General features: G+C 41.1%; 1 non-coding gene across 1 annotated transcript; it reads left to right on the top strand.

Moving 5' to 3' along the window:
* Positions 1-9,502: 9,502 nt before the first annotated feature.
* Positions 9,503-9,577, top strand: Trnas-cga (transfer RNA serine (anticodon CGA)). Its single transcript has one exon. It is a non-coding gene; the product is annotated as a tRNA-Ser (tRNA).
* The last annotated feature ends 769 nt before the right edge of the window (positions 9,578-10,346 follow it).

Genomic DNA, 10,346 nt, shown 5'->3' with positions numbered 1-10,346 from the left:
GTATATCAGTGTCCTTCACAGTAATCACTCAACATCTGACGTTTTTCGCAAATATATATATATATATATATATATATATATATATATATATATATATATATAAAACCGACCAGGCATTGTAACAACACTAAACACAAGAACACTAATGCACTTTGCTAGCTGTTCCAACTGCCACATACACACTATCTAATCAGACGCATCCGGACACCTGGCGAACATCACTTACAAGTTCATGGCACCCCCATGGGCAATGCTGGAATTCAATACGGTGTTGGCCCACCCTTAGCCTTCATGACAGCTTCCACTCTCTCAGGCATTCGTTCAGTGAGGTGTTGGAAGGTTTTTTGGGGAAAGGCAGCCCATTCTTCACGGAATGCTGCACTGAGGAGGGGTATCGCTGTCGGTCGGTGAGGCCTGGCACAAAATCGGCGTTCCAAAATATCCCAAAGGTGTTCTATAGGATTCAGATAAGGAGTGCGTGCAGGCCAGTCTATTACAGGGATGCTATTGTCGTGTACCCAGTCCGCCACAGGTCGTGCATAATGAACAGGTGCTCTATAGTGTTGAAAGATGCAATCGCCATCCTCGAGTTGCTCTTCAACAACGGGAAGCAAGAATGTGCTCAAAACACAAAGTAGGCCTGTGCTATGACAGTGTCACGCAAAGCAACAAGGTGTGCAAGCCCCCTCCATGGATAACACGACCACACCATAACACCACCACCTCCGAATTTTACTGGTGGCACTACACACGCTGACAGATGATGTTCTCCGGGCATTCACCATACAAACACCCTACCATGGGATCGCCACATTGTGTACCGTGATTCATCAGTCCGCACAATGTTTTCCACAGTTCAATTGTCCAATGTTTACGCTCTTTACACGAAGCGGGGCGTCGATTGGCATTTACCGCTGTGATGTGTGGTTTATGAGCAACCGCTCGACCATGAAATACAAGTTTCCTCACCTCCCGCCTAACTGTCATAGTACTTGCAGTGGATCCTCATGCAGTTTGGAATTCCTGTGTGATGGTCTCGATATATGCCTGCCTATTACACGTTACTACCCTATTCAACGGCCGGCGAACTCAGTCAACAGACGAGGTCGACCTGTACACTTCTGTGCTGTACGTGTTCCTTCACGTTTCCACTTCACTATCACATCGGAAACAGTGGATCTATGGATTCTTAGGAGTGTGGAAATCTCGCGTACAGACGTATGACATAAGTGACACCCAATCACCTGACAACGTTCGAAGTCTGTGAGTTCCGCAGAACGCCTCAATCTGCTCTCTCACGATGTCTAATGACTACTGAAGTCGCTGATATGGAATAACTGGCAGTATGTGGCAGCACAATGCACCTAATATTGAAAACGTATGTTTTTGTGGGTGTCCGGATACTTTTGATCACATAGTGTTGTTTTAACTCTAGTTATTTACCTACCTGCCGTTAGTGTGTACATTTACGAAGTTATGTTGACATCCTACTACGTCTTCAGGACGCTGCACTTTTAGTGTCAGGCAACATATTCCAGATCATTTATATTTGTATCGGCTGAGACTTATGAATTATGGTCATGCAAGTAATAAAATAATCCTGATGTAGCCACCATAAATTCAGCTACTACTTGAAATGATTCCATGCCACTCTTTTTTGTACCAACTCTGATTAAAACTGCCTGACTTTGGTTTTTAACAGCTTTCTTTCCCTCCACTCAAGGTGGCTCGGACTACCCGAATAATCAAACAACGGAGAGTCAGGAAGCCCACAATCTAGTATCTGGCGAGATGGCGCTGGGGCGGAACGAAACCCAAACTGGAATACCTGCAAAACGATATAAAGTTGCTGCACTCGCCTGGTTAGCAAGGGAAACCTCCTGAAAACCTTGGTCGAAATCGCGTACTGTAACTATTTTAATTTATGTCAGAAACAGACCTAACATTTTTCCGAAATTAATTTTAAAATCTAGTGTTTGTGTATATTTGTATGGGCGTGTGTGGAGGGCGGTTTTCAGAATGGACTGACGAACACCTCCCAAAAACCTTGATTGAGACGAGGGACTGGAAAGTTACTTATTTATTTATGGAGCATAATCTTTCGTTGAGGACATCGTTTCAACTACAAATTTTGCAGTTGTTTATGTGAAAGGCATATAACGTTATCGCACGGACTGATGTGGAACAGAGGGTTCTACAAACCCAGGAGAGTACAGGGATAAATGTTTGTTTAGTGGCTGCGAATGGGAAACACACTTCTTACAGGGTCGAACATTTATCAAAAAACTTTCTCGCCTCGTATCTTGACGACAAATATATAAAAATATCTGTTTCCTGTGTATATAATTTACCAGATACAGAACGTCCTTAAGCTATCCCTCTCATGCGTCGTGTCCTTAAATGAGGGCAAATTTCGGCTCATTCCTGACATCTTTGGCATCTGAGGTGACCGTAAAAGCACAGGTAACTCATGTAAGGACTAATAATAGTTACAAGATTTTCTCCTAAATGACAGTGTTGGTGTTTGACGCGGTAGAACCTTAGATTCGTCACTTCATTCTTGGTATAGTCACGGAGCTGTATTGTGAATGTTTGACATGTTCTGTGAGAGAAGTACTGCTGTCTCTGGAGAGGTATGTGTTATAATAAGTTTCTCAATACTTATTACAGATTATTTGACACTTTTTGCAGATATCTGAATCGTATAACTGTTTGTTTTCATAAAAATTACTTCTGTCCTCATTTGGGGACTTGATCCGTCAAGGTGACTTTACACTACTGTCTTCAGTACATACAGAATATTGACTTTCTTCTCCTCTGTTGTTTTATAGTACCATATTTCACTGTATGCAGCACTCGGTCATGTAGTCAGTTTTGATATATACTAACGTAGTTATTGGCTGTAGCCAAACATCAGAAAATTAGTTTGATATATAGTAACGTAGATATTGGCTGTAGCCAAACATCAGAAAATTAGTTTGATATATAGTAACGTAGATATTGGCTGTAGCCATACATCAGAAAATTAGTTTGATATGCATACACGAATTTATAGTTATTTTCCAAAACGTGAGTAAATCTATATTATTCCTTTAGGATGACAGAAAGGCCGCATTCATCAGCCAAGATACTCGAAGACGATAGAATTCTTTCAAATACAGAACGAAGAAAGAACTTTCGCCAGATTATAAGTGGTGCAGCAATTCTACAAATTTTCGAAGATGACTCAGAAGATGATTTGTTTTGGAGTGATGACTGACAACGACCCATCATTTGAAGTGGACCTTCTCACTGATACTTGTAATACATCTTCAGGAAGAAGTTACACTGACAATGAAAATATTGCCAACGATGAATCAAGTGCAATAAAGTATACTGAGGTTGAAAGTGAAATTCTAAGACATCCTTCTGAACCAGGAGTCTTCAGTAGAATTCACTTGGTGGTAAAACTGAAAGTGCTAAACATATAATATGTTGGTTACATTCGCAATAAAAGATGGGAGGGAGCAGATAAAAAACTGAAGTCGGCAAAAAAATTACAGAAGAAGAGGCGTGGCAGTTCTCCAGCGGTGACATCAACAGAAGGAGTTACTGTCACGAGATAGATTGACAATTCTCCTGTAACCGTTGTATCTTCATATGCTGGAAGAAAACCTGAAGAGGTTGCTACCAGATTTTGTCGAAAGGAAAAGAAGTTTATAGAGATCAAAAGACCCCACTGCATTGGCATTTATAATAATCAAATGGGAGGAGTTGACCTAATGGATTCTTTGGTGGCCCTTTGTAGAAATGATACCAGAAATCTTAGGTGGTACATGAGGATTTTCTACCAAATGCTAAATGTGACTGTAGTATAAGCATGGATGCTCTGGAGGATGAGTGAAAAAGAAAATATGGATTTGTTAGCAATCAAAAGTAGAGTCGCCTCTGGGCTAATATGCAAAGTAAAAGGAGAGATTACAAGAATGAGTGGAGGCAGGCCCTCAGATGAAAGCCCATTGTTGTCTGTACAATCAAAAAAGAGAGCCTGTCATGCGGTACCCAACGAATTACGCTTCGATGGTGGATCAGACTGGCCAGCCCCAAGTCAGGTGGTTCCACCACCAACAGGTGTCTCGATCGGGACTGCCGTCGGAAAACCGGTTACATTTGTGAAAAGTGTTAAGTTGCTGTATGCCCTGAGTGCATGAAACAATTTCGTTGTGGACAAAATACAAAATAGTGCACACTCTTCATGTATTCTTTGATATTTCTGATAAATTTTCTAATAGTGTACACTCTTTATGTATTCTTTGATGTTACAAATAAATGTTCCATGTAAAATGTGCTCTTTGTCGTCATATGAGGACATCTCCCTATTGGTCTATGCAACTATTTTTTTTAGATAAATTATGATGAATTCTGTGGAAGATAGGTCTTAAGGAACCAAATAATGTATTAGAATTTTTTTCAATGTCAGGTTGATAATTTGTACATGAGAGGGCTATTAATGCATGTGAAACATTACCATCGTGATGGTTATCTCTTTGTGGAGCACGTCATTAACATATCTGACAGCCGGTGAAGATAAGCTTCTAACAACTGCTAGTCTCTGTTGATGCGCTGACGTTGTTAGCACCGAACGCAAATTTGTCTACTTCAGCGAGACAGAATCGCTTATTAACACAGACGCCATAGCTCTGTGGCATATTGGGAATAGTCCAATGTCTAGCTTCTGTTCAAAGCCTTCAGATATTAGAAAATCCCACGTCCTTTTTAGAATGTAATTTCTCTCCTAGGGTATCGTTAGAGAAGAAACAAAATGGGTTGCCACTGAGAACTAACCAAAATAATATACAAATTTATTTCTCATCCCTGAACTCCAATTCATTTTCTAAATCCTTTCTTGACTTCCATTACTCCAAAATAGCATGCTGCAGTGAAACGGGCGATTTGGCAACTCGAATAGCACGCTATGTTAGGAACCAGAAAACGGGAGTGGCGTGATATGGACAAGAATGTTCAAATGTTTGAATTCCTGAGGAACCAAAGCGCTTAGGTCATGGGTCCCTAAACTTACGCACTACTTAAACTAACCTATGCTAAGAACAACACACACACCGATGCCCGAGGGGGGACTCGAACCTCCGGTGGGAGGGGCCGTGCAGTCCGTGACATGACACCTCAAACCGCGCGGCCACTCCGCGCGGCCTATGGACAATAAACCTGATAACGATGTTCAGTCTAGATAGCGTGGTGGACTGGTGAACAAAGGCGACATTTCCTGGCCTCCAATATTCCTTGAACTTCCAGCGTTTGATTTCTTCCTTTGAGGATTCACCAGACACTACCCAGGAATTGAAGGATCAAAGTCAAGTGAAAGTTAATTCAATTACAGTGCCAGAAAAGCACTTAGTACTTAACTTCGTAAAAGGCGCGAAATGTGCGTGAAGGAACATGGCGGCCACCTTCATTATGTCATTTTCAGGAGTTGGGTATATTAAATTTCAATCGCTGTACCGACCTCACTGTCGGCCCTGTTAATTTATGGATATGAATGTTATCAATGAATTGTTTATTAGCACTGTATTCAATAAATAACGGGTCTTTCCGCCTATTTATCTGCAGTATGCTGCATTTGCTTATGTTGAGGGTCTAGTGTCAGTCCCTGCACGAAACTACGAGCCCCTTCAAGTTCTTCTACATTTCGTCACAATTATCTAGCATTCTGGCTTCTGTATACACAACAGCACCATCCGCAAACAGCCTCATGGAGCTTTCGACGTTAACCACTGAGTAAGTCATACATTATGCGAACATAATGGTCGTATAACCCTCAGTTGGCGTACAACCAAAGCTATTTTTACGTCTGAAGGTCTTTTCTATGCTAAGAATGACAGGTTCTGTTCTGTTTTCTAATAACTTTTCCGTCTTCTCGAAATGCTGGTCTAAAATTTTGTACGCTTGTATTTTGTTCATTAGACGATAGGGCGGAATTTTACTGAACGCCTTCCGGAAGTTGAGGATCACGCCATTAACCTGGCATCCCGTGTATACCTCATGCATGGTCTCGTAGACGAGCAGAGCGAGGGGGTTTTTCCAGAATGAGATTTTCAGTCTGCAGCGGAGTTATTACTGATGTGTTATTTGTCATTGCTGTGGCTGTTCGAAGCAACTGTTGAAAAAAGGATTTGTGTGCGCAAGGTACTTCTGGCGATTAAATTGAGCATTATACCTATCATGTAACTAATGAGGAGGTATTGAATAGGATTGGGGAGAAGAGAAGTTTGTGGCACAACTTGACTAGAAGAAGGGATCGGTTCATAGGACATGTTCTCAGGCATCAAGGGATCACAAATTTAGCATTGGAGGGCAGCGTGGAGGGCAAAAATCGTAGAGGGAGACCAAGAGATGAATACACTAAGCAGATTCAGAAGGATGTAGGTTGTGGTAGGTACTGGGAGATGAAGGAGCTTCCACAGGATAGAGTAGCATGGAGAGCTGCGTCAAACCAGTATATACAGTTCCGTACAATAAATGGCACAACTCCAGTAATAAATATAGACTTTGAACAGAAGTCTGTAGCTAAGGTAGAATTTTCAAAATTTTTAGGTGTCTCCATTGATGAGGGGTTAAACTGGAAGCAAGACATTGATGGTCTGCTGAAACGTCTGAGTTCAGCTACGTATGCTATCAGGGTTATTGCAAATTTTGGTGATAAGAATCACGGTAAATTAGCTTACTATGCCTACTTTCATTCACTGCTTTCGTATGGCACCATATTCTGGGGTAATTCATCGTTGAGTAGAAAAGTATTCATTGGTCAAAAACGTGTAATCAGAATAATTGCTGGAGCCCACCCACGGTCATCCTGCTGACATCTATTTAATGATCTAGGGATCCTCACAGTAACCTCACGGTATATATATTCACTTATGAAATATGTTGTTAATAATCCGACCCAGTTCAAAAGTAATAGCAGTGTGCATAGCTATAACACCAGGAGAAAGGATGATCTTCAATATGCAGCGTTAAATCTGACTTTGGCACAGAAAGGGGTAAATTATGCTACCACAAAAGTCTTTTGTCACCTACCAAACAGCATCAAAAGCCTGACAGATAGCCAACTAACATTTAAAAATAGATTATAGGATTTCTAGATGAAAACTACTTCTACTCATTGGCTGCATTTTTAGATATAAATTAAGGGAAAGAAACAACTTAAACATTAGTGTCATGCAGTATTTTGTGTAATGTAATATCTTGTACAGACATCTTTTATTAACCTGACACGTTCCACATCATTACGAAGTGTCGTATTCATGATCTATGGAACAAGTATTAATCTAATCTAATCTAATCTAAACTAATCAACAACAACCTATTTCCGGGCTCTGTTCAATACAGTAGTTGTTTAATGGACTGGTAACGCACAAGGTACTTTTTGCGATTAAATTTAACGTGATACATGTTTCTGGGCTCTGTTCAGTACAGTTGTCGATTAAAGGACTGGTAACGCACAAGGTACTTCTGGCGATTAAATTGAACATTATACCTACTTCTGAGCTCTCTTTAGTGCAACTGATGATTAAAGGTCTGGTAACACACAAGGTAGTTCAGGCACTTAAATTGAACAATATACTTTTTTTCTGGGTCTTGTGTTGCAACTATTTATTTAAGGATTGGTAACGCACAAGGTACATCTGGCTATTAAATTGAACCATATACTTATTTCTATGCTCTTTTTCTTGTGGATTAATGAAAAAATGTGGTAGTTTAAATTAGATGAACTGTTAGATAATTATGCCGAGCACTAGTAGTTCTAAGTATTAAAAATAATTAAGAGCTCATTCAGGTTTCTTTGTTACTGAAAGTGGTTAACACCTTTTTTGTTGTGGAAGCTATTGCTATTGGCAGGACTTTCTACTATTAAACTGACCTATGACCAAACTGGCGACTGTAGAGGTGGCATGTATGAATGATATGAGCAGGGGCTCAATCTGATGTTAATGCTTCAAAGTAAATGGCTTGATCTGGGATAAGAGGCACATTCCTTTCACTGACTGTCAAAGTGGTTGACCTGATTTTGAGATTTCATGGCTTATCTTTCAAATGATTTATTCTTTACAATTGTGTAATGTCTTGGTGTTCCTTTTTTTAATTTATGGTAAAGTTTTACTTAAAGAATATTAAAGTTACGAAAGCTTTCGATGTTTTGATTCATTGAGAAGTTTTACGTAAATTTAAAAAGGTTAATTAAACTGTCAAGGTTTTTTTAGTGAAAGTTAATGAAAGAATTGCCTAATTTACAAGAGGCTTTGGGAAGTTATAACGCTAAAACCCATGGTCATTGGTGTTTAATATAATAAATAAGTTATTTTAAAAAAGTAGTTAAACGTTTCTTATGCCAGCACATTCCCTATTACACAAGCTCAGAACTGACCGTTTAGTCCAAATTTATTAAAATTTGTCTGCTTGAAAGTTTGTCAAAACGTGTACTGAAGATATGGATCCACCGACCAATGCCTGTACTTAGAGTATCCAATTTAATTAAAGGAAGCGATAATGAACTTCCACATTTTAAATAAGCAGGATTTCATGATTCCATAAAACTACTTCTTTAAAAAAATTAATCACAATACATGACACGGGAATTTGGCCCCTAATTGTCAGTTGGTTAAAGTAAATTCAAGTCAAGTTGAATAATGAACTGTAACGTTCACACTATGTCCAGTTTAACATCTGTACTGTTAGGACGATAATTCCACTACGTTGTTACTTCTACTAGACAGTATTAAACAGTTATCTTGTCGTAGTTGGATCATCGGAAAAGTGGTAGCCAATAATCTTACACTGCTTCCTCACGTCTCTGACGAATATTTCAACGTGACGCTTTCCAGAGCCACTGTTCCAGTGCTAGACATGGCTCAAACAACTTTATCGCCTGAAAATCCCGAAAACTTCCGCCACTTCAGAATTTCGGAGACGACTTGATAGCTCACAAATAAGCGCCACACCACTTTATAAATGATTCGACGTGCAAATAACTGCGGTACTGATTTTTATGTCGGTAACCATTGACTTACGTTTACGCTCACTTCAGAGCCTTGCTACCTTCCAGAATGAGATTTTCACTCTGCAGCGGAGTGTGCGCTGATATGAAACTTCCTGGCAGATTAAAACTGCGTGCCCGACCGAGACTCGAACTCGGGACTTTTCCTTTTCGCGGGCAAGTGCTCTACCAACTGAGCTACCGAAGCACGACTCACGCCCGGCACTCACAGCTTTACTTCTGCCAGTATCTCGTCTCCTACCTTCCAAACTTTACAGAAGCTCTCCTGCGGACCTTTCAGAACTACCACTCCTGAAAGAAAGGATACAGCGGAGACATGGCTTAGCCAGAGCCTGGGGGATGTTTCCAGAATGAGATTTTCACTCTGCAGCGGAGTGTGCGCTGCTATGAAACTTCCTGGCAGATTAAAACTGTGTGCCCGACCGAGAGTGAGTACGGGGCGTGAGTCGTGCTTCGGTAGCTCAGTTGGTAGAGCACTTGCCCGCGAAAGGCAAAGGTCCCGAGTTCGAGTCTCGGTCCGGAACACAGTTTTAATCTGCCAGGAAGTTTCATAGCAGCGCACACTCCGCTCCAGAGTGAAAATCTCATTCTGGAAACATCCCCCAGGCTGTGGGTAAGCCATGTCTCCGCAATATCCTTTCTTTCAGGAGTGCTAGTTCTGCAAGGTTCGCAGAAGAGCTTCTGTAAAGTTTGGAAGGTAGGAGACGAGATACTGGCAGAAGTAAAGCTGTGAGTACCGGGCGTGAGTCGTGCTTCGGTAGCTCAGTTGGTAGAGCACTTGCCCGCGAAAGGCAAAGGTCCCAAGTTCGAGTCTCGGTCGGGCACACAGTTTTAATCTGCCAGGAAGTTTCTTGCTACCTTCTTCTTCTCGCTACCGTTGGCACGCTACAATAAAAAGTGCCGCGGGCAACCGTCAAATCAGAACCTCTCGTGGCAATGTATGTACAAAAACACCTACATTTCAAACAAACGATATTAATCGATGTACAGTTGCACAGAAAAATAAATTAAAATTTTGTTACCTAATTTGTTTATTATTCCATTATTACCACAATGGTCGTCAACAACAACCCAGCAAGTAGATGGCTGGTGACAACCTTTCGGTATGCCGACTGAAGACCCCTAGAGGTCTTCCTTTGGCAGCAGCCATGGCCAATAGGTCTGACTGCGGCTATGAGCCATTGGTTACCTGATGCTTCTGGATGAGGTAGAAGCTGCTTGGCTTCACAACACGACCGTCGGCTGGCTTGGAGACTGCGTCGGTTTGCAGCGAAAGTCCCGCTTTACCCACCTG

This window comes from Schistocerca nitens, chromosome 5 (assembly GCF_023898315.1).
Source record: "Schistocerca nitens isolate TAMUIC-IGC-003100 chromosome 5, iqSchNite1.1, whole genome shotgun sequence".
In the NCBI taxonomy this organism is placed as follows: Eukaryota; Metazoa; Arthropoda; class Insecta; order Orthoptera; family Acrididae; genus Schistocerca; species Schistocerca nitens.
Note: the sequence above shows the minus strand (reverse complement) of the source record. Positions and strands in the feature narration are given on the sequence as shown.